The sequence below is a fragment of the Mobula birostris genome, chromosome 13 (genome assembly GCF_030028105.1).
Source record: "Mobula birostris isolate sMobBir1 chromosome 13, sMobBir1.hap1, whole genome shotgun sequence".
NCBI classification, from domain to species: Eukaryota; Metazoa; Chordata; class Chondrichthyes; order Myliobatiformes; family Myliobatidae; genus Mobula; species Mobula birostris.
In genome coordinates this window covers 82,461,128-82,485,047 of record NC_092382.1, presented here as the reverse complement: position 1 = coordinate 82,485,047, position 23,920 = coordinate 82,461,128, and the positions used below count along the sequence as shown (strand labels likewise).

At 45.0% G+C, this 23,920-nt stretch overlaps 1 pseudogene; it reads left to right on the top strand.

Annotated features, from left to right (window-relative positions):
• The first annotated feature begins 3,611 nt into the window (after positions 1-3,611).
• LOC140208021 (uncharacterized) lies at positions 3,612-6,618 on the top strand (annotated as a pseudogene).
• Positions 6,619-23,920: the final 17,302 nt, after the last annotated feature.

Here is a 23,920-nt window from a genome sequence, read left to right as displayed (position 1 = left end):
AAAATGAATACCTCTCTGTATAAAATTCACTGTGCACGTTGTCACTGGGTGAAAAATGCACAGTACAAGATTTATGTGCACACTGGTTGTTACAAATTACAGGTGACATTGCTGGGAAGGTGGGGAGACCTCCAGTGTCCCTGATGCCTTCACCTACAAGATGTGCATCCAGCTACAGCTTGTAACCCTTCACTCTAAGGAGTTGGAGCTGGAAATGAATGAATTCTGGATCATCCGGGAGTTTGAGGGGCTGGGCGATAGCTATGACATGAAGAGAGGTGATTTTCACCCAAGGTGCAGGACACAGGAAACTGGGTGAGCATCAGGAAGTGGAATGAGTTTAAATAGCCATCGCAGAGTACTCTTGTGGTCATCCCCCACAACAAGAGGTGGACCACTTTAGAAACTGTTGGGGGGATTACCTGGCAGAGGAAAGTCAAAAGGGTGATAGGGGATTTGTTAGTTAAGGAAACAGAACAAGAGTGGCTAATATCCTAGTGGTAAGGCTTGCTAGTGCTAGTGTGGGGGGAGGGGTGATGTGGTTAACATAAGTTGTAGGGGGAAAGGGAGCCAGAATGACAGAACAGATATTGGAGAGGGTGAATTAAATTGAATTTATTACATACATCCTTCATATACATGAGGAGTAGAAATCTTTATGTTATGTCTCTGTCTCAATGTGCAATGTGTAATTTATAATAAATAGTTTGTACATAGGACAATCAATATAACAGAGAAATCAATTAATTAGTCTGATGGCCTGGTGGAAGATGATGTTCTGGAGCCTGTTGGTCCTTTTGCTGTGGTACCTTTTCCTGAATGTTAAACAGCAGGAACAGTTTGTAGTTGTGTGATTCAGGTCCCCAATAGCCTTTGGGCCCTTTTTACACACCTGTCTCTGTAAACGTCCTGAATATTGGGATGTTCACATCTACAGATGCGCTGGGCTGTCCGCACCACTCTCTGCAGGTTTCTGCAAATAAGGGAAGTACAGTTCCCATACCAGGCAGTGATGCAGCCAGTCAGGATGCTCTCAATTGTGTCCCTGTAGAATGTTCTTGGGATTTGGGGCTCCACCACAAACTTCTTCATCCATCTGAGGTGAAAGAGGTGCTGTTGTGCTCTTTTCACAACACAGCCAGTATGTACAGACCATGTGAGATCCTTGATGATGTTTATGCCAAGGAATTTAAAGCTGTTCACCCTCTCAACCCCAGATCCACTGATGTCAATCGGGGTTAGCCTGTCTCCATTCCTCCTGTTGTCCACAATCAGCTCCTTTGTTTTTGTGACAATCAGGGAGAGTTTGTTTTCTTGACACCAGTCAGATGTTGTTCAGACGTCACATAGAGTAAGCAATCAAATGTTCGAGCATGGTGCAATGAATGTGCAGAGCTGTGTATATCACAATGCATGAAGCATTGTACGAAATCCAGAGGAGCACAGGACAGGGAATTCTGATATTGTAGCCATTATTGGGACTTGGTTGCATGCAACAGTCTGAGGGATTTAGAGGAACAAATTTGTAGAGAGATCGCAGACCATGCCAAGAAACGAAGGTTGAGTCAGTAAGTGATTTTAACTTTACATATATTGACTGAGACTCCCATACTGTCAAAGGACTAAACGGGGTAGAGTTTGTCAAATGTGCCCTTAGTCAGTATGTAGAATTCCTGATGTAGAAGTGTGCAATGAGCTGTTAGGAAATGATCCAGGGCTGATGACAGAAGTTAGTGATCATAATGCCATGAAATTCAAAGTAAAGATAAAAAAAATAAAGGTCTGGACCATGGGTTGAGGTTCTAAATTGCAGAAAGGTCAATCTTGATCGTATCAGAAAGGATCTGACAAGTGTGGTTTGGGACAGGCTGTTTTCTGGCAAAGGAGTACTTGGTAAGTGGGAGGCCTTCAGAAGTGAAATTTTGAGGGTGTAGAGTTTGTATGTGCCTGCCAAAATAAAAGTTGAAAGGTAACTGGTGCAGGGAACTTTGGTTTTCAAGAGATATTGAGGCCCGGGATATTTTGTTCCTCGAAATGCCTCAGACTGTTGGGTGCTACCAAAACTCATTAATCAATATCATAATTCCATGCCCTGAGCCCATCTGACTTTTCTTTAGTCATCTGCTGTAGGTTTCTAAAAGCTTCCCAATAGTTTTTGCTCTATATTTTGCCATCCCTTTGGCTTTTCTGTTGGTTCGGCATCTCATTTCAGCCACGGTTGTGTCCTCCTGCCTTTCCAATGCTTCTTTTGGATCTATCGATCACTCAGCTCCCGAATTGCTCCCAGAAGTTCCAGCCATTGCTGCTCCATTGTCACTCCTACCTCTACCCTTCCAAACAAGTTTGGCCAGCTTCTCTGTCATAGAAACATGGAGAAGTTCTGTTCGGAAACAGGCTATTTGGCCCATTTAGTCAATGCCCAAAAAAACATTTAAGTTGTCTAATGCAGCTACCTGCACCGGGACCATTGCCCCCCATACCCCTACCATCCAGACCCCCATCTGAACTTCTTTGAAATGGTGAAGCTGACCTCATATTCACCACTTGAGCTGGCATTTCATTCCACACACTCACGACCATTTCAGCGAAGAGCTTTTCCAAATATTCCCGTTAAATTTTCACCTTCCACACTTCCCCACTTCCCCACAACTTCTGGTTGTCATCCCACCGACCTCACTGGAAAAGGCTGCTTGCATTTACCCTATCTATACCCTCATAATTGTGTATACTTCTAACAAATCCTCAAAGCAATGCATAATTTCCTTGTTTATGTTCAGAGCCTTATTCAGATGTATAAGATGATGAGGGGCATTGTTTATGTGGATAGCCAGAGTTTTATTCCCAGGGCTGAAATGGCTAACACGAGGGGCAATAGTTTTAAGGTGCTTGGAGATAGATACCGAGGGGATGTCAGGGGTAGGTGTTTTACACAGAGAGTGGTGGTAGTGTGGAATGCACTGCCGGAATTTGTGCGAGAGGGTTTCAGTAACTGTGGGGCCAGGTCACAGATTGGAGATGGCAGAAATTCCCCATTCATAGAGAGACAGAAAGAGCATCAGAGAATTTGATGATCATTCCAGGTACCAGCACTGTGCCCAGTTAGATGATCTCTCCTTCCAACTTGGGTTGAACTTCACTGTAACAGTGTGATGCCAGATCACACCTTGACAACTGAAGTGATCTCATCTGAAATGTTGTCCTACACCCATTGATGGATTTTGTAAATCTATTTACAGGTTAAAACTGACAAGGAATTTGTCTACGGGAACGTTGAACACAACACACCAGTTTTGCTGTCTCTGTCCAGATGTTTAAGAAGTGGAGCAAAGGATTCACTCGATCATCCTTCCTGCTCAGACTGTGGGGAGGGATTCACTCGCTCATCTGACCGACTGGCACGCCCGTCATCTTACACGGGTGAGTTCCCACTCATCTGCTCAGACAGTGGGAATGGATTCACTCAGTCATTTCAACTGAAGGTACATCAGCAAGTTCACACTGGGACAAGGCCATTCACCTGTTCTGTGTGTGAGAAGGGATTCAGTCGGTCTTCCCACCTGTGGACACACCAGTCAGTTCTCACTGGGCAGAGGCTGGTCATCTGCTGAATTTGTGGGGAACGATTCACTCGGTCATCTGACCTAATGGCTCACAGGCGAGTTCACACCGGGGAGGGACCGTTCACCTGCTCGGACTGTGGGAAGGGATTCACTTGCTCATCTAAACTGAAGGTACATCAGTCAGTTCACAGTGGAGAGAGGCCGTTCACCTGCTCAGACTGTGGGAAGGGATTCACTTGCTCATCTAATCTGAAGATACACCAGTCAGTTCACAGTGGACAGAGGCCGTTCACCTGCTCAGACTGTGGGAAGGGATTCACTCGGTCGTCTCAACTGAAGATACATCAAAGAGTTCACACTGGAGAGAGGCCATTCACCTGCTCAGTCTGTGGGAAGGCATTTGCTCGGTCATGTCAACTGAAGGCACATCAGAGAGTTCACACTGGAGAGAGGCCATTCACTTGCTCAGACTGTGGGAAAGGATTCACTCAGTCATCCACCCTAATATCTCACCAGCGAGTTCACACTGGGGAGCGGCTGTTCACCTGCTCGGACTGTGGGAAAGGATTCACTTCATCATATCAATTGAAGGTACATCAGCGAGTTCACACTGGGGAGAGACCGTTCATCTGCTCAGAGTGTGGGAAAGGATTCAGTCAGTCATCCAACCTACAAGCACACCGGTCAGTTCACACAGGGGAGAGGCCATTCACCTGCTCAGTGTGTGGGAAGAGATTCACTCGATCATCTAAACTGAAGGCACATCAGAGAGTTCACACTGGGGAGAGGCCATTCACCTGCTCAGACTGTGGGAAGGGATTCATTCAGTCATCCACCCTAATGGCGCACCAGCGAGTTCACACCGGGGAGCGGCCATTCACCTGCATGGAATGTGGGAAGGGATTCACTTCATCATCTCAACTGAAGGAACATCAGCGAGTTCACACTGGGGAGAAGCCATTCACCTGCTCAGACTGTGGGAAGAGATTTACTTGGTCATCTCAACTGCAGAGACACCAGCAAGTTCACACTGGGTAGAGGCCGTTCCCCTGCTGTGAATGTGGGAAAGGATTCACTCAGTCATCTAACCTTGTGTAACTCTTGCTTCAGCTAGCAGCTTAATATAGGGGGTGATAGCCCCCCAGCCGAGCCAAACTTAAGAAATCTCGTTTGGGAGGATGCTGCGTGATCTGTCCCCTGTTACCATCAGTACCCTGAAATACCAAACAGTACACAATATGTGATTAAACAATTAAGCTTTATAATTCTTACTTTGACTATATGGTTAGCGAAGAACAAAAAGAGCCCACTCTCTCCATTCGCGTCTTTTCATCTCTCCCTGGCAAAAGACCACAAAAATCTCTCTTCCAGACTCACAAGAAAGAACATTTCACTCATTGGATAGCTCCGCACTCCAAAACCCTGTTATCTCTAGTCGTAACCTAAACATTGCTGCTACAGAGAAACCATTACCTCAGCAGTGAAACACTGCACCGAGGCCATTACATTAGCAGTGAAACCTTACAGCGTGTTACACTTGTGACATACTGCTGGGTTCACACTGGGGAGAAAGTTTCAATAAGCTGCATGCTCGATATTTGTCCATCACCATTGCTGAATGCAATTTTGAGAGGACTGTCGGTGCTGAACTCTGCAATTATTGCTGCTGCTCACCACACCCAGTTCTGCACCCTGGTCACTGGGCATGGGAGGAGTTTCTTCTGCTGCATATTCACCTTTAATGGGACTGCATCTGAGACAAATAAATCAGTTCTATTTTAAACTCTGTGTCAGGGACTTAGTGAATTTATAACTCACCTAGTGTTCAGTAGAGAGTCAGCTCAGGCTGGCTGGACCCTGCCAGTGATTCTGTTCCATGACAGTCCTTTTAAGTCCTCTGCTGTTGTTCATCTCTCGCTCTCCCTGTGGGATGGGTTCCAGTCACCACTCTGTGGGTGAAGAGGTTTCCCTTGAATTTTCTGCAGACTGAACAAGTCGAGCTGACTGCAGTTCTGTCTGAGATACCCTTCGCCTCTCAAATCTCTGGGCTGAGGAAGAATGACATTGGGGGTTAACCTCCTTATTCAGGGCTCATTTCCACATTACATGTCATTTTCTGTGCTTCTAAAGGGTTGTTAGAAAATACCACTGTCCTCTAAAGACTGAAATCAGAATAGGAAACCATTAGTTGGATGTTCAGTGGAGCAGGGTCAGAAACCAGAGGCGGGTCTGCACAGGGCAGAGTTTGAGGCTCTGGACGATGGTCAGGGTAAGAACGTATGATGAGGAGAAGGGAATCAGCAGCGGGGTGTGGCAACGAATGTCAGAGTAGCAACATTTGGAAGCTGATTGACAGAGAAAATAATTTGGTTGTCTGACTGATGGCACAAACGATGCCTGTGGTGAGGTGCTCCAGTGGTCGAGGAACATGTGTGTGTTGGGAATGGTTTTATCTATTGCGGGAGTTGTTCCCACTTGTTTATCCTGTAATATTATATCTGAATGGTTATTATGGATTGTCCTATCTGAAATAATGTGTTGATTATCATATAATTTGTAAGATTTTGACTCTAAAACTGGACCAGGCTTGAATTTATGGTGCCTTTATGAAGTGATGGAGGGCATTCATGAGTTTGTATTTTAAAGCAAGATTTTGATGAATGATATTTATCACTTGATTGTACCTTTGTAAGTGATCAAATTGAATTAAACTGCTGCAGGATCCTGGCATGTGTTGGATTGTGTCTGGTTTCTCTTGGCATTTTCTGCACTTGCTGCCTTGTTTGTTTGTATTTCATGTGTTTTCGATTTTTTTTCCCCTTTTGTTAACCAGCTTGTCCAGTATTTCTGCAAGGAACCCCTCTGTTTCTGGGAAGAGGGATCCAACTCTCAGTCAGGTGCTCAATGCTTCCTTGTCACCATCTGGTCTGCTCAGATCACTGGGATGTCTCCCATGGAGGGTCATACTCATTCCACTGGTTAATGTTTTCTTCCATAGTGATGACTCATTTCTTTGAGTTGGCCTCTCATTTAAGTTTTCCGGTCTGTATTTCTTATTGTGATTGCAAATGCACACATGGAGTGCTGAATTCTGTTCATTTTTGATGAAAATATATACATAGAAGTTTTATCTGACTGTTGTGTGATTTTTTTTTCATGTGTGTTCTTTCCAAGGTAGTGTTAATCTAAATGGGTTTGAGTGTAAATAGTCTTTTCTAAAGTTATTTACCTTTAAAATGGATTGAAATGGGATCAAGGTATTTTTATATAAAAAAAAAGTCAATGTCGGTTTTGATGAAAGTATTTATTGCCTTTGTTGTATTTGTTAACAACTGAGCTCTGTTTGGCAAGATTTTTTAAGCCTTGAACTAAATTTTGTCAAAGTTTTTCCCTATTTCGCAGTACTTTCTATTTTCTTTGCTTGTTGATATTCCAGATACGTGGGTATCAAGAGTCCCGAGGAAGGGTCTTGGCCTGAAATGTTAATTCCCATCCCTAGATGCTGCCTGACATGCTGAGCTCCTCCAGCACTTTGTGTGTAGTTCTCTGGATTTCTAGTATCTGCAGGTCCTCTTGTTTCCCAGATACATTTCTTGTAAGAACAAGCCAGTAGTGGGGTTGTGTGTGGCTCTGTTTGTAAAATATTAAATAAAATCATTAGAAAGAGGTGGCATGGGGTTGGAAGGTGTAGAATCTGTGGGTAGAATTAAGGAATAGCAAAGGTAAAAAAAAATCCTTGACGTGAAATGTATAGAGACCTCCAAACAGTAGTAAGTACTTGGGCCTCAAATTACAATAGGAGATAGGAAATGCGTGCCAAGAGGGCAATGTTACAATCATCATGGGGGATTGTCATGCAGGTGATTAGGAAAATTGGGATGGTGTTGGTCTCAAGAGGAGGAATTCCTAGAATGCCTGCAAGATGCTTTGTTAGAGCAGTTCGTGGTTGAGCCCACTTGGGGATCAGCTATTCTGGATTGGGTGTTGTAATGAAGCGGAATTAATGCGGTCACTTAAATTCAAAGAACCCTTAGGGGCAAGTGATCTTAATATTATCAAATTCACCCTGACCTTCGAGAAGGAGAAGCTAAAGTCAGATGTGGAATAAAGTGAATTAGAGATGCATGAGAGAAAAATTGGTCAAAATTGATTTAGAACACGGGCAGGGATGAAAACAGAGCAGCAATGGCTGGAATTTCTGGAAGCAATTCAGAAGGCACAGGATATATACAAACCCCATTTCCAGAAAAGTTGGGATATTTTCCAAAATGCAATAAAAAACGAAAATCTGTGATACGTTAATTCGCGTGAACCTTTATTTAACTGACAAAAGTACAAGGAAAAGATTTTCAATAGTTTTATTGACCAACTTAATTGTATTTCGTAAATATACACAAATTTAGAATTTGATGGCTGCAACACACTCAACAAAAGTTGGGACTGAGTTAAAATAAGATTGAAAAGTGCACAGAATATTCAAGTAACACCGGTTTGGAAAACTTCACATTAAGCAGGCTAATTGGTAGCAGGTGAGGTATCATGACTGGGTATAAAAGTAGCGTCCATCACTGCATCCAGAAATGCAACTTGAAACTGTATTACGCAAGGAGGAAGCCATACATCAACTCTATGCAGAAACGCCGATGAGTGCTCTGGGCCTGAGCTCATCTCAGATGGACCGAAAGACTGTGGAGCCGTGTGCTGTGGTCAGATGAGTCCACATTTCAGCTAGTTTTCGGAAAAAAGCGGGCGTCAAGTTCTCCGTGCCAAAGATGAAAACAACCATCCAGATTGTTATCAGCGAAAGGTGCAAAAGCCAGCATCTGTGATGGTATGGGGGTGCATCAGTGCCCACGGCATGGGTGAGTTACATGTATGTGAAAGTACCATTGACTCTGAGGCGTATATTAGGATTTTAGAGAGACATATGTTGCCATCAAGGCGACGTCTCTTCCCGGGACGTCCATGCTTATTTCAGCAGGACAATGCCAGACTACATTCTGCACGGGCTACAACAGCGTGGCTTTGTAGACACAGAGTGTGTGTGCTTGACTGGCCTGCTGCCAGTCCAGCTCTATCTCCTATTGAAAATGTATGGCGCATCATGAAGAGGAGAATCAGACAACGGAGACCACGGACTGTTGAGCAGCTGAAGTCTTATATCAAGCAAGAATGGACAAAATTTCCAATTGCAAATGTACTACAATTAGTATCCTCAGTCCCAAAACAATTAAAAAGTGTTATTAAAAGGAAAAGTGATGTAACACAATGGTACACATGCCTCTGTCCCAACTTTTGTTGAGTGTGTTGCAGCCATCAAATTCTAAATTTGTGTATGTTTACAAAATACAATTAAGTTGGTCAGCAAAACTATTGAAAATCTTTTCTTTGTACTTTTGTCAGTTAAATAAAGGTTCACGTGAATTAACATATCACAGATATTTGTTTTTATTGCATTTTGGAAAATATCCCAACTTTTCTGGAAATGGGGTTTGTACATCAGAAAGAGGAAGTCATATTTTAAAAGGTAAGGTGACAAAACTATTGCTGATAAGAAAAACCAAAGACAACATAAAAACCAAAGAGAGGCCATAGAGCAAAAATTACTAGGAAGTTAGAGCATTGGGCAGCTTTCAAAAACCAACAGAATGCATCTAAAATAATTAAGAAGGAAAATAGTCATAGTCATACTTTATTGATCCCAGGGGAAATTGGTTTTCGTTACAGTTGCACCATAATAATAAATAGTAATAGAACCATAAATAGTTAAATAGTAATATGTAATTTATGCCAATAAATTATGAAATAAGTCCAGGACCAGCCTATTGGCTCAGGGAGTCTGACCCTCCAAGGGAGGAGTTGTAAAGTTTGATGGCCACAGGCAGGAATGACTTCCTATGATGCTCTGTGCTGCATCTCGGTGGAATGAGTCTCTGACTGAATGTACTCCTGTGCCCAACCAGTACATTATGTAGAGGATGGGAAACATTGACTAAGATGGCATGCAAATTAGACAGCATTCTCTTTTCAGACACCACCGTGAGAGAGTCCAGTTCCATCCCCACAATATCACTGGCCTTACGGAAGAGTTTGTTGATTCTGTTGGTGTCTGCTACCCTAAGCCTGCTGCCCCAGCACACAACAGCAAACATGATAGCACTGGCCACCACTGATACGTAGAACATCCTCAGCATCGTCTGGCAGATGTTAAAGGACCTCAGTCTCCTCAGGAAATAGAGACGGCTCTGACCCTTCTTGTAGACAACCTCAGTGTTCTTTAACCAGTCCAGTTTATTGTCAATTCGTATTCCCAGGTATTTGTAATCCTCCACCATATCCACACTGACCCCCTGGATGGAAACAGGGGTCACCGGTACCTTAGCTCTCCTCAGGTCTACCACCAGCTCCTTAGTCTTTTTCACATTAAGCTGCAGATAATTCTGCTCACACCATGTGACAAAGTTTCCTACCGTAGCCCTGTACTCAGCCTCATCTCCCTTGCTGATGCATCCAACTATGGCAGAGTCATCCGAAAACTTCTGAAGATGACAAGACTCTGTGCAGTAGTTGAAGTCCGAGATGTAAGTTTTGAAGAGAAAAGGAGACAAGACAGTCCCCTGTGGAGCCCCAGTGCTGCTGATCACTCTGTCGGACACACAGTGTTGCAAGCACACGTACTGTGTTCTGCCAGTCAGGTAATCAAGAATCCATGACACCAGGGAAGCATCCACCTGCATCGCTGCCAGCTTCTCCCCCAGCAGAGCAGGGCGGATGGTGTTGAACACACTGGAGAAGTCAAAAAAACATGACCCTCACAGTGCTCGCTGGCTTGTCCAGGTGGGCGTAGACACGGTTCAGCAGGTAGACGATGGCATCCTCAACTCCTAGTCGGGGCTGGTAGGTGAACTGGAGGGGATTTAAGTGTGGCCTGACCATAGGCCAGAGCAGCTCCAGAACAAGTCTCTCCAGGGTCTTCATGATGTGGGAGGTCAATGCCGCCGGTCTGTAGTCATTGAGGCCGCTGGGGCGCGGCGTCTTGGGCACAGGGATGAGGCAGGACGTCTTCCACAGTACAGGAACCCTCCAGAGCCTCAGGCTCAGGCTGAATACATGGCAAAGTATTCCACATAGCTGATGGGCACAGGCTTTGAGCACCCTGGTACTGACACCATCCGGTCCTGCAGCCTTGCTTGGGTTGAGACGTTTCAGTTGTCTTTTCACCTGTTCAGTCGTGAAGCCCGCTGTGGTGGTTTTTTGTGGGGGTGGGGTATGGTCATGACAGCAGGGTGGGGGACTGTGAGGAGGGGTAGGAGGGGAGAGTGGAATATGTGTTGGTTGGGAGCCGAGAACAGATGGCTCATGTGGGGGATGGGCAGGGGTCACAATGTCAAATGTTAAAGAACAGGTTAAGTTCATTGGCCCTGTCCCCACTGCCTTCAGCTCCTCTGTTGTTAGTTTGCCGGAACCCAGTGATGGTCCTCATCCCCCTCCAGACCTCTCTCATGTTGTTCTGCTGGAGTTTCCACTCAAGCTTCCTCCTGTACATGTCTTTAGCCTCCCTGATTCTGGCTTTCAGGTCCCTCTGTATTGCCCTCAGCTCCTCCCTATTTCCACCTCTAAACGCCCTCTTTTTAGCGTTCAGGATGTCCTTAATGTCCTTTGTCACCCATGGCTTGTTATTTGAATAACAAAGGATAGTTCTCGTCAGAACATTGCAGATGGATTGCATAGGTGAGCGAGCCAGTAATATTAAAGAGGATACCAAATTTTTCTTCAAGTATTTTTTCGCTTCTTCATGTGCCTTGTGCGTTACACACATGGGCGAACATGGCTCTCCACCTTGAATGATCCCTTGCAGCGTCAGTGATATCTCGCACACTTAGATCTGTTAGTCCTTTCACAGTGTCCATATATTTTCTTCTTTGCCTTCCTCTACCGTGTTTCCCAGGCACATGGACTTGTAATGTGAGGCATTCTATTTCTGATGACATGGCCCAGGAATTCAAATTTCCTCTTATTTAATGTTCTCATGAAATATCTTTTTGTATGGGCACGTTGGAGTACTGACTTATTAGTTACCCTGTATGATATTTTCAGCATTCTTCTAAGAAACCACATTTCTGTTGCTTCTAAGTTTCTTTGGAGTTCTGGTGTAAATGTCCATGTTTCGGAAGCATACAGCAAGATTGACCGGATGTAACATTTTAGTAGCCTAAGTCTTGTTGTCATAGAAATGTGTCTGTTGGTAAAAACAGGTTTCATTTTTTGGAAGTTGGTTTTGGCAATGGCAATTCTTTTTGTCTCTACTTTACTTCTACCATCTTGTGATATAAAACTACCAAGGTAATTAAAGCTGGTCTTTTGTTCAATCTCTTTGTTTCCTATGTACAATCGGCAGTTGGGAGTATCCTGCTGTTTTGATATTACCATACAGTTTGTTTTTTTACAGTTGATGGTTAGACCAGAATCTGCACTTCTTTGGACTACTTTGTCTAGGAGGACATGTAGGTTTTCTGCAGCACTTGCTATTAAGGAGGTATCGTCTGCATATCTTATATTGTTGATGTTAATTAACACCTCCAATTTTATCCCATCTAGGTCTTCTATTTCTCTGAGAATCATTTCACTATAGGTATTAAATAATTCTGTTGAGGCAACACATCCCTGTCTAACTCCTCGTTGAATTTTAGTCCAACTGCTTATATTACCATCAATTTTCACTACCGCTGTTTGATTCCAATACAAATTTTGAAGCAGTTGTTGGTCCCTTCAGGTACATGTAGTGTAAAAGAGAGGCAGAAGTGGATATCGGACCACTGAAAAATGATGCTGGAGAGGTAGTAATGGGGTGGGGGTGCAAGGTGATGGCAGATAAACCGAATAAGTATTGTACATCACTCTTATCTGTGGAAGACGTTGGCAGGAATATGGAAGTCCCAGATGTCAGTGGTCAGAAAGTGTAGTTACTTTGCTCGGGAGAAGGTCCTCAGGAAACAGAGATGGCCTGAAGGTGAATAGGTCACCTGGACCAGATGGTGTACAGCCCAGAGATCTGAAAGAGGTGGCTGAAGGGATGTGGAGGCATTAGCAATGATTTTTCAAGAATCGTTAAGGAAATTATATCCTAAGAAGTTTTTTCCTTCACTACTCCCCCTCTCCCAGTTTCACCTATCACCTACCACTTCTTCAACCGCTCTTACCCCCACGCTTCTTCCTCTGACGTCTCACCTTTTTTTTCCCAGTCCTGATGAAGGGTCTTGGCCGAAACATTGACTGCTCACTATTTCCCATATATGCTGCCTGGCCTCCTTGGTTCCTCCAGTATTTTGTGTATGTGTTGCTTGGATTTCCAGCATCCACGGATCTTCTCCTGTTCTTGATAAAAACAAAAGCGGGGTCATATAATATAGCAAGAATATTGTGGGAAGTTAGAGAATTGGGAAGGTTTTACATACCCAACAAGAGACAACTTAAAAAAAACACACAGGAGAGACAAGATGAAAAATTAAGGTATGTGTGCCAATAATATCAAGTATCCAAAGTTTTTCAGATATATAAAGAGTAAAAGAGAGGCAAGAGCTGATATTGAACCTCTGGAAGATGATGCTGGTCAGTTAGTAATAAAGCAAAGAAACAGCGACTGAATGTAATAAGTATTTTCTGTCAATCTTCACTGTGTAAGACACTAGCAGTATAAGACCATAAGACATAGGAGCAGAATTAGGCCATTCAGCCCCATCAAGTCTGCTCTGCCGTTCTATCACGGCTGATCCCGGTTCTCACTCAACCCCTTGCACCTGCCTCCTCGGCATATCCTGTAATGCCCTGACTGATCAGCAAACTATTAGCTTCTGCCTTAAATGTACCCACAGACTTGGCCCCATCGTCGTATGTGTCAGAGAATTCCACAGATTCACTGCTCTCTGACTGAATGAAATCCTCCTTAACTACTCTAAAAGTTTGCTCCTCCGTTTTGAGGATTTAACACCACCCCCACCCGCATTTACTAAACATAGCTCAGTGCAGGAGTACAGGCCCAAGGCTGGCAAACGCTCCGCGTATCTTAACCCCTTCATTCCTGGAATAATCTTCGTACAGGCCCAAGGCTGGCAAACGCTCCGCGTATCTTAACCCCTTCATTCCTGGAATAATCTTCGTACAGGCCCAAGGCTGGCAAACGCTCCGCGTATCTTAACCCCTTCATTCCTGGAATAATCTTCGTACAGGCCCAAGGCTGGCAAACGCTCCGCGTATCTTAACCCCTTCATTCCTGGAATAATCTTCGTACAGGCCCAAGGCTGGCAAACGCTCCACGTATCTTAACCCCTTCATTCCTGGAATAATCGTCTTGAACATCCTCGGGACTCTCTCCAATGACAACACACCTTTTCTGAGATACGGGTCCCAAATACTCTAAGTTCGGCCTAAGTAGTGTCTTATAAAGTGCCAGCATTATCTTCTTGCTCATATATTCTGCTTCAGTTTAAATGCCAGCATTGCATTTGCCGCCGTTACCACAGGCTCAACCTGCATTGAACCTTCTGGAACTCTTGCCCAAGGCCTCATATTTCCTTCTGCACTTCTGTTGTTTGAACCTTCTCCCCAATCAGATAATAGTTCACTATTGTTCCCTTTGCCAAAATGCATTATCGTACATTTCCCAATATTGTAATCCATCTGCCAATTTTTTGCCCATTCTTCACATGTGTCTGTGTCCTGCTGCAATCGCATTCCTTCCTCAGCACTACCGACGCCTCCACCTATCTCTGTATCATCCGCAAATCTTACCACAAATCCATCAGTTCCATTATCCACATCACCGACAAACAATGTGAAAAGTAGCAGACCGAATACTGACCCCTGAAGACCACTAGTCACTGCCAGCCAACCGGAAAAGGCTCCTTTTATTCCCACTCGCTGCCTCTTGACTGTCAGCCATTCCTCTATCCATGCCAGTATTTCTTCTGATTTTTATCCTGTCAAGCAGTCTCATGTGTGACACCTTATCAGATGCCTTCTGAAAATCCAAATAACTGATATCCACTGTCTCTCATTTGTCCATCCTGCTTATGACTTCCTCAAAGAACTTTAACAGATTTGTCGGGCAGGATTTCCCTGTACAGACGCTATGCTGGCTTTGACTTATTATATCATTAGTCTCCTAGTACCCCGAAACCTCATCTGTTATAATAGACTCCAACACTTTCCCAGCCAGAGGTTAGTCTAACTGGACTATAATTTGCTTTGTTTTGCCTTCCTCCCTTCTCAAAGAGTGGATTGACATTTGCAATCTTCCTGTCCTCTGGGACCATGCCAGAGTCAAGTGATTCTTGACAGGTCATGACCAATGCATCTGTTATCTCTTCAGCAACCTCTCTCAGGACTCTGGGATGTAGTCCATCTGGTCCAGGTGACTTATCCACTTTAAGAACCTGAGTTTGCCCAGCTCATTTTCCTTTGTAATAGCAATGGCACTCACTCCTGCTTCTGACACTCATGCATCTCAGGCACACTGCCAGTGTCTTCCACAGAGAAGACGGATGCAAAGTACCTATCAAGTTCATCTACCATCTCTTCCCCATTTCTACCTCATGAGCATCATTTTCCAGTGGTCCAATATCAACTCTCGCCTCCCTTTCGCATTTTTATAATGGTTTATATTATTGTCTAGTTTGCCCTCATATTTCACCTTTCCCCTTCATATAGCTTTTTGTTTGTTGTTGGATTTTAAAAGCTACCCAATTATCTAACTTCCTACTTACTTTTGCTACCTTATATGCACTTTCCTTGGCTTTTGTACAGTCCTTAACTTACGACCATAGGATATAGGAGCAGAATTAGGCCATTTGGCCCATCGAAGCTGCTTTGCCATTTGATCATGACTGATCCCTTCCCATCTCAGCCTCAATCTCCTGCCTTCTCCCCATAACCCCTCATGCCCTGACTAATTAACCATCTATCAACCTCTGCCTTAAATATACCCGATGACTTGGCCTCCACTCCCATCTGCGGTGATGAATTCCACAGACTCACCAACCTCTGGCAAAAGAAATTCCTCCTCATCTCCGTTCTAAATGGGTGCCCCTCGTTTCCATGGGTGCAACCTGGCCTTCTGAGTTCCTCCAGCACTTCGTGTGTGCAGCTGAATTTGAGAGCTGGAATATTCATTATCATTGCCCAACATGGCACTCTTCAGTCTTTCAGTCTGTATCTTCCTTCATCAGCCACGGTAGCCTAGCCCCGCTCTACCTGCTGAACCGTGTCTACGCCCACCTGGACAAGCCAGCGAGCACTGTGAGGGTCATGTTTTTTGACTTCTCCAGTGCGTTCAACACCATCCGCCCTGCACTGCTGGGGGAGAAGCTGACAGCGATGCAGGTGGATGCTTTCCTGGGGTCAGGGATTCTTGATTACCTGACTGGCAGACCACACTACGTGTGCTTGCAATACTGTGTGTCTGACAGAGTGATCAGCAGCACTGGGGCTCCACAGGGGACTGTCTTGTCTCCCTTTCTCTTCACCATTTACACCTCGGACTTCAACTACTGCACAGAGTCTTGTCATCTCCAGAAGTTTTCTGATGACTCTGCCATAGTTGCATGCATCAGCAAGGGAGATGAGGCTGAGTACAGGGCTATGGTAGGAAACTTTGTCACATGGTGTGAGCAGAATTATCTGCAGCTTAATGTGAGAAAGACTAAGGAGCTGGTGGTAGACCTGAGGAGAGCTAAGGTACCGGTGACCCCTGTGTCCATCCAGGGGGTCAGTGTGGAAATGGTGGGGGATTACAAATACCTGGGGACATGACCCTCACAGTGCTCGCTGGCTTGTCCAGGTGGGCGTAGACACGGTTCAGCAGGTAGACGATAGCATCCTCAACTCCTGGTCGAGGCTGGTAGTGAACTGGAGGGGATCTAAGTGTGGCCTGACCATAGGCCGGAGCAGTTCCAGAACATGTCTCTCCAGGGTCTTCATGATCTGGGAGGTCAATGCCACCGGTCTGTAATCATTGAGGCCACTGGGGCGCGGCGTCTTTGGCACAGGGATGAGGCAGGACATCTTCCACAGTACAGGAACCCTCCGGAGCCTCAGGCTCAGGTTGAATACATGGCGAAGTACTCCACATAGCTGAGGGGCACAGGCTTTTAGCACCCTGGTACTGACACCATCCGATCCTGCAGCCTTGCTTGGGTTGAGACGTTTCAGCTGTCTTCTCACCTGTTCAGCGGTGAAGCCAACCATGGTGGTTTCGTGTGGGGAAGGTGTATAGTCATGACAGCAGGGTGGGGGACTGTGAGGAGGGGTAGGAGGGGAGAGTGGAATATGTGTTGGTTGGAGGCCGACAACAGATGGCTCATGTGGGGGATGGGCAGGGGCCACAATGTCAAATCTGTTAAAGAACAGGATAAGTTTGTTGGCCCTGTCCACACTGCCTTCAGCTCCTCTGTTGCTAGTTTGCCGAAACCTAGTAAAACCCAGTCAAAAGGACATATGGTGCATTGGCCTTTATCAATCATGGAATTGAGTTTAGGAGCAGAGAGGTAATGTTGCAGCTATATAGGATCCTGGTCAGACCCTACTTGGAGTACTGTACTCAATCCTGGTTGCCTCACTACAAGAAGGATGTGGAAACTATAGAAAGGGTGCAGAGGAGATTTACAAGGATGTTGCCTGGATTGGGGAGCATGCTTTATGAGAATAGGTTGAGTGAACTTGGCCTTTTCTCCTTGGAGCGACGGAGGAGAGGTTACAGTGGGACTTTGATAGGATGCAAAACTTGGCTGAGAAGTGACAGATGGAGTTCAAGCTGGAGGATGAGAGGTGACCTGATAGGGGTGTACAAGATGATGAGAGGCATTGATCAGGTGGATAGTCAGAGGCTTTTCCGAGGGCTGAAATTGCTATCACAAGAGGACACAGGTTTAAGGTGCTGGGGAGTAGGTACAGAGGAGATTGTCAGGGGTAAGTATTTTACTCAGAGAGTGGTGAGTGAGTGGAATGGGCTGCTGGTAACGGTGGTGTAGGTGGATACCATAGGGCCTTTTAAGAGACTTTTAGACAGGTACATGGAGCTTAGAGAGATAGAGGGCTATGGGTAACCCTAGTAATTTTAAGGTAAGGACATGATCGACACAGCTTTGTGGGCTGAAGGGTCTGAATTGTGCTGTAGGTTTTCTATGTTTCTATGAACACACATTTTTTGTCAGTAACAGATTTGGAAATGTTGGATATGGTCTCTCAGCCAAATAGTTGACACAGTTTGGGAGCAACTGGGCTCCGAGCACCGGTTCCTACAACACCGACTGGGACATCCTGCAGGCCCGGGAAGGGTCTGGTTATTCCTTGTATTTGAAGACACAGACACCAGGAACGGGAGCAGGCCACTCGGCTCCTCCAGCATGTCCTGTCATTCAATAAAACCCCGAGCCAGTCCATTTTTGCGCCACCCCCCCCCCCAACGCCACTCCTATCCCCACATTGCCCGGACCATTGGCCCCGCTTGCAGGGCAACAGTCTGCCGGTGTTTGCCCCCCAATGTGGTGAATCCCTCTGCTCGCCACCACCGTGGGCTCAGACATTTCCACAGATGAGCCCCAAATCACTTTTTCTACCTTATATGCACTTTCCTTCACTTTAATACAGTCCTTAACTTCCTTTGTCAGCCACGGTAGCCTAGCCCCGCTGTTTGCGAGCTACTTCGTCGGGACATATCTGTCCTGCCAAAATGTTGACTTTTTTTTCTCCCTGAGAAGCTGCCTGGCTTGCTGAGTTCCTCTTGAATTTTGTGTGTGTTGCTTGGATTTCCAGCATCTGCAGGTTTTCTGTTGTTTGTGGTGTCAGTGTAATGTGTTCCATGCACAAAACACTAATGTCACTCAATCACAAAGCAGTACAGCACAAGGATAGTCCATTTGACCCACGATATCTGTAATTACCACGTTGCCAGTCTGATCTAACCCCACCTTCCTCTACAAAGTGCATATCTGACACTGTGCTGGTGTGGAAGGATCAATCCTGCAGTCTGTCTCTCACTCTCTGTCCATTACAATCTGTGTACAGTGTGATAACATGGACACAGACACAGCTTGTGGCTGAGGAGGTAATTGATCATAGATTAATTAAGAGTCTTGACCCGAAACATTGATTGTTCATTTCCCTCTGCAGATGCTGCCTGACCTGCTGAACACCACCACCATCTTGTCTGTTGCTCCAGATTCCAGCAGTCTGATGTTGTGTTTGTGAGAGGAAGCTGACAGCTAGTGAATGAAAGACTCTCTGTGTCAGACCCAAAGACAACCCATCTGGTAAAAAGCCAAAGGATGGTATTGAGCAACATTTGAAAACAAGGCCATGGTGAGAAATGGAGCTGAGAAACAGAAATAGATTTTTTAATACTGACATTTGTGCAGAATGTTTTATGATGGCATAATAGTGCAAGACATAAAAATTATTATAATTTACAAAATAAGTCAACAATACCAGCGATGAATATTCAGGTAGTGGTCATGGGACTGGAAAAAAAGCTTTCATTTCCTCTGATCTTACTGAGATTTTTTTGTTGTCTATCAGGTGTTGAAAGCCACAGATGCAAATTCACCCACAGAGATAAGTGAGAAAATTTCCTGGAATAGGGTGGTGATGTGGTACAGAGAGCGAGCATCAGAGAGAAGGGGAGGGAGGGGGACAGAGTGAGATATATATGCCATGCAGTTTCTGGGGCTTAATATTCTATTTCCCTGCAAAATTTTACAAATTATTCACTCTTGCTTGTGTTGTGATTCATGATAGAACCACAGAACACTACAGCACAGAAAACAGGCCATTCAGCCCTTCTAGTCTCTGCCAAAACTTTATTCCGCTCGTCCCATTGGCCTGCATCCGGCCCATAACCCTCCATACCTCTTCCATCCATATACATATCCAATTCTTAAAACGCAAGAGTGAGCCCGCATTTACCACGTCAGATGGCAGCTCGTTCCACAATCCCACCACTCTCCAAGTGCAGAAGTTCCCCCAATGTTCCCTGTAAACATTTCCCCTTTCACTCTAAAGCCATGTCCTCTCATATTTATCTCTCCTAATCTAAATGGAAAGAACCTATTTACATTTACTCTGTCTATACCCCTCATAATTTTGTAAACCTCTATCAAATCTCCCTTCATTCTTCTACGCTCCAAGCAATAAAGTCCTAACCTGTTCAATCTTTCCCTGTAACTCAACTCCTGAAGACCTGGCAATATCCTAGTAAATCTTCTTTGCACTTTTTCACTCTTGATCTAATGTGAATATCAGTGTGCTTAACTCTGCCCTGTTCTGTTCTCCTGTTTGCCACCAGATGCCAACAGAGTGAGAACAGAAAGGGTTCACATCATTGACATAGGTAACATCTGATGAAAGTTCACAGGGTAAAACATGAGGCATTCATATAAAGCGATGTGTTGAGGGTGTGATGGGGAGAATGTGAGAGTGAAAGACAGTAAGAGGTAAAAGAGGAGGGAGAGGTGCTGAGCGTCATACAACACAGAAACAGGCACTTTGGACAATTGACTACATGCCAACCATCAAACACCTTGAACGCTAATCCCAGATTATTGTCTCCACCTTCCTGGGAGGCTGTTTTCTGTGTTCATTTAATCTACTGATCAGTGTATGGATTGAAATCAGCAGCCAAGCTCTAGAGTCTCCTCCTGTGGCCCCTTCATGTCATTATTTAAGGAGACAACACACTAGGAGCAAGAGGACTTCGCCCTGCATCTCAATTTAAGGCTGCCACTACTGGTCAATCCATCCCTGTCCCACACCAATGCAAAGTACAGAGAAGCCTATTAAAAGTGGTGGATACAGCCCAGTCCCAGGGAAAAAGGTCTCCTTGCCATTGAGCACATTTATAAGGAGTACATACACAAGAAAGCCGCATCCATTATCAAGGACCCCAACATTCAGACCACGCTCTCTTCACATTGCTACCATTGAGCGGGAGTACAGGAACCTGAGTTAGCACACAACCAGATCAAGGACAGTTATTACCCTTCATCCGTCAGGCTGCTGAAGCAATGTGGATAACTTCAATGATAAACTAATTCCACAACCTTTGGACTCACTTTCAAGGACTCTACAGTTCATGTTCTCGGTTTCATATATTGATCTATCAAACTACAGTGCCTTCTATAAGTATTCACCCTCCAACCTTTTGGTCACATAATTGAATATTACAACCAGGGAGCTTGATCAATTTAACTCAGAATTCTTACTTGTAAGTCGCATGCTCTTTTTTTCTTAATTGAGGCCAAAACCAGAGAGAATTGGAAAGCATAAAAAGCTAAAAATTCAGAAGTTCAAAAGTGTTTATTCAACTTTGCTCAATATTTAGTTAAACCACCTCTCACAGCTATTACAGACAGGAGTTTATTTTTTGGAGAAGTCTCTTTAATTTCCACAAGGTGATGGAGCAAGGTTTGCCCATTCCTCCTGGCAAAATTGCTCAAGCTGTGCCAGATTAGTGGGGAGCAGCGGTGGACAGCAATCATGATGTCTTGCTAGAGATGTTCGATTGGGTTAAGGTCAGGAAGCTGACTGGGCCACGCAGGGGCAACAATTTTATTCATTTGAAGCCACTTCATGGCTGCTCTGACAGTGTGCTTTGGGTTGTTGTCCTAATAAAGGACTAACCTCCTCACCAGTTTGAGCTTTCTGGCAGAGCCAAACAGATCTCTCTGTATTTAGCAGTAGTCACCTTCCCAGCAATCCTGACCAGATTTCCAGATCCTGCACCTGAGAAGCATTCCCACGGCATGATGCTACCTCCACCAGTTTGTCTTTTACTTTGAACTTGGAAACAACTATAAAATGTGCAGCACATACAGGCCTTTTTGGACCATCCAGACCATGCTGACCATCAAGTACCTGTCTATAATAATTAAGCACACTTGTTTCATCACCTCCTGTGCCTTGTTGATTCAAGTGCTCATCCAGATAATACTCTCTGAGGAACTGCATTCCAAACTCCGAAGACCCTCACTGTGAAGATATTGACCTGAAATCTCCTGTGAACCTCTGACTACTGACCGTAAAACTGCCCCCTCTGGTAATAACTATCTGGTCTGAGAACGACCACTGGTGACATCTTGGGGGCATCTGCTGGACATTGTGAAAAGTGACGGAGATCAGCCAGAGATCATTGTTCACCTTGGTGCTAATAACAGGGGAATGAGATGTTGCAATGCCTGCTTTGGGAGTTGGATTGATGGTTAAAGAGCCAGGTTTCCAAGTCTATAATCTCTGTGCCACGTGCGCTGAGTATAGAAATACAAGGATTGGTCTATAAATATGTGGCTAAAGGGATGTTTCAGATGAGCGGACTTTCAATTCAAGCTGCTTTTGGAAAACTATATGGTTTTTGGAAGGGGTGGAGCAGGCAATTTTTTGATAATAAGACATGACTTGGAAAATCATAGACACAAGATTCTGCAGATGCTGGAAACCCAGATCAACACATACAGAATGCTGGAAGAACCCAACAGGTCAGGCAACATCTATGGAAAGGAAAAACAGTTGACATTTCTGGCCTGAACCTGAGGGGACCAATATCATTGCGGGTAGGATTGCTAGAGCTCTTGTGGAGGGATTGAATTACTTTGGCAGGGAAATGGAAACTGGAGTGATAAGGCTGAGGATGGGGCAGATGGTATACAAGTCGATATGGTGTATGGCTGAGACAGTGAGGAGGGACAGTCAAATCAAGTTTTTTGTCATCGAAATTGATTCACGTATACTGTCAAATAAGGCAAGATTTCTCTGGACCAGGGTGTAAAGCACAGAAGTAGACATAGAACACACACAATATCTTCGGAAAGTAAGAATAAAAATCTGCAAATGAATTACACATAAATGCACAAAATAAAGTGCATAAATTAAATATTGTCGGGTAAGGAACCAATGAACTGGTGATACTTGGGATGCATTGTGGCAGTGAGTTCAGAAGCCTAATGGCCTGAGGGAACAAACTGTATCCATCCTGACTCTACTTGTCTTAATGCCTGATGGTAGTAAGTCAAAGAGGATGTCGGACGGATGAGTGGGATCCTTAATAATTCTAAGGGCTGCATGTATGCAGCATTCCCGATGGTAGGGAGACCCCTATGATAATCTCCGATGTTCTCACAGTCCTTTGTAGGGACCTCCTGTCCGACGCTCCACTGTTCCCATACCAGATGGAGATGCAGCTGTAAAATTCTGCTGATGGTGTGTGCTCACATACCTGAATCTCCTGAGGAAGTGGAGACGCTGCTGTGCTGCCTCGTTCAGGGAGGTGATGTGAGAGACCAGGTGAGGTTACCCATGATACGAATTCCCAGGAACTTGGTGCACAGAGGAGTCATTAATTTTCAGGGGGGGTTGGTTCATTTGCACCTTCCTAATATCCACAGTCTTTTCATTGGTCTTCTCCATGTTCAGGCTTAAGTTGCTGTTCTCACACTTCCACTCCACTTCCTGTCTGTACTCTGACTCATTATCATTACTGATGGGGCCACAACCACTCTTGTGTTATCTGGAAACTGGATGATACGGTTTGAGCTGAACTCTGAAATACTGTCGTCCATCAGCAGTGCGTAAGCACATCACCCTGGGGTACAGCAGTGCTCAGGGTGGTGGGACTAGAGATATTGCTGCCCACATGCACTAACTGTGACCTTTCCATTGAGAAGTCCAGGAACCAGTTACAGATGGAGGTGTTCAGACCCAGCGAGGACAGTTTCCCAATCAGGGTCTGGGGTATAATGGAGTTAAACACTGAACTGGTCTCACAGCCTTGCACTTTCCAGGTGGGACAGGGCAGAGACTATAGAATCATCAGTGGATTGATTCAAGCAGTACGTCAACTGGAAAGGTTCCAATCTAGCCGGAGAAAGGCTCTAATGCTCTGCATGTCCAGCGACTCAAATCATTTCATAATGGTTCATGGTAATGCCACTGGCGGATAGTCATTTAGACAGGTTACTGTCACCTTCTTTGTCACTGGGATGACATTGCCATCTTGAAAACCGAGGGGAAAATGGACTGCTCCAGAGAGATGTTGAATATATCCACAGCACCTCAGTTAGCTGGGTTGCCCAGTCTTTCAGAACCTGACCTGCTATATCATAGGGCCCTGCAGCTTTGCGTGGGTTGCCTCTGGCCACGGTCTTCCTCACCTCAGCTTCAGCCAGACAGAGTGTCTGCTCCCTTGTGTGCTTTTCTCACCAGCACTCAGTTCTGTGCATCAGACTGGGCAGAAACGACACTCAGCCTGTCAGGGAATGAGGCATCCTTATCACGGATGCACGGGGTAGACTTGTCTGTAATCCTCTGAATTCTACGCC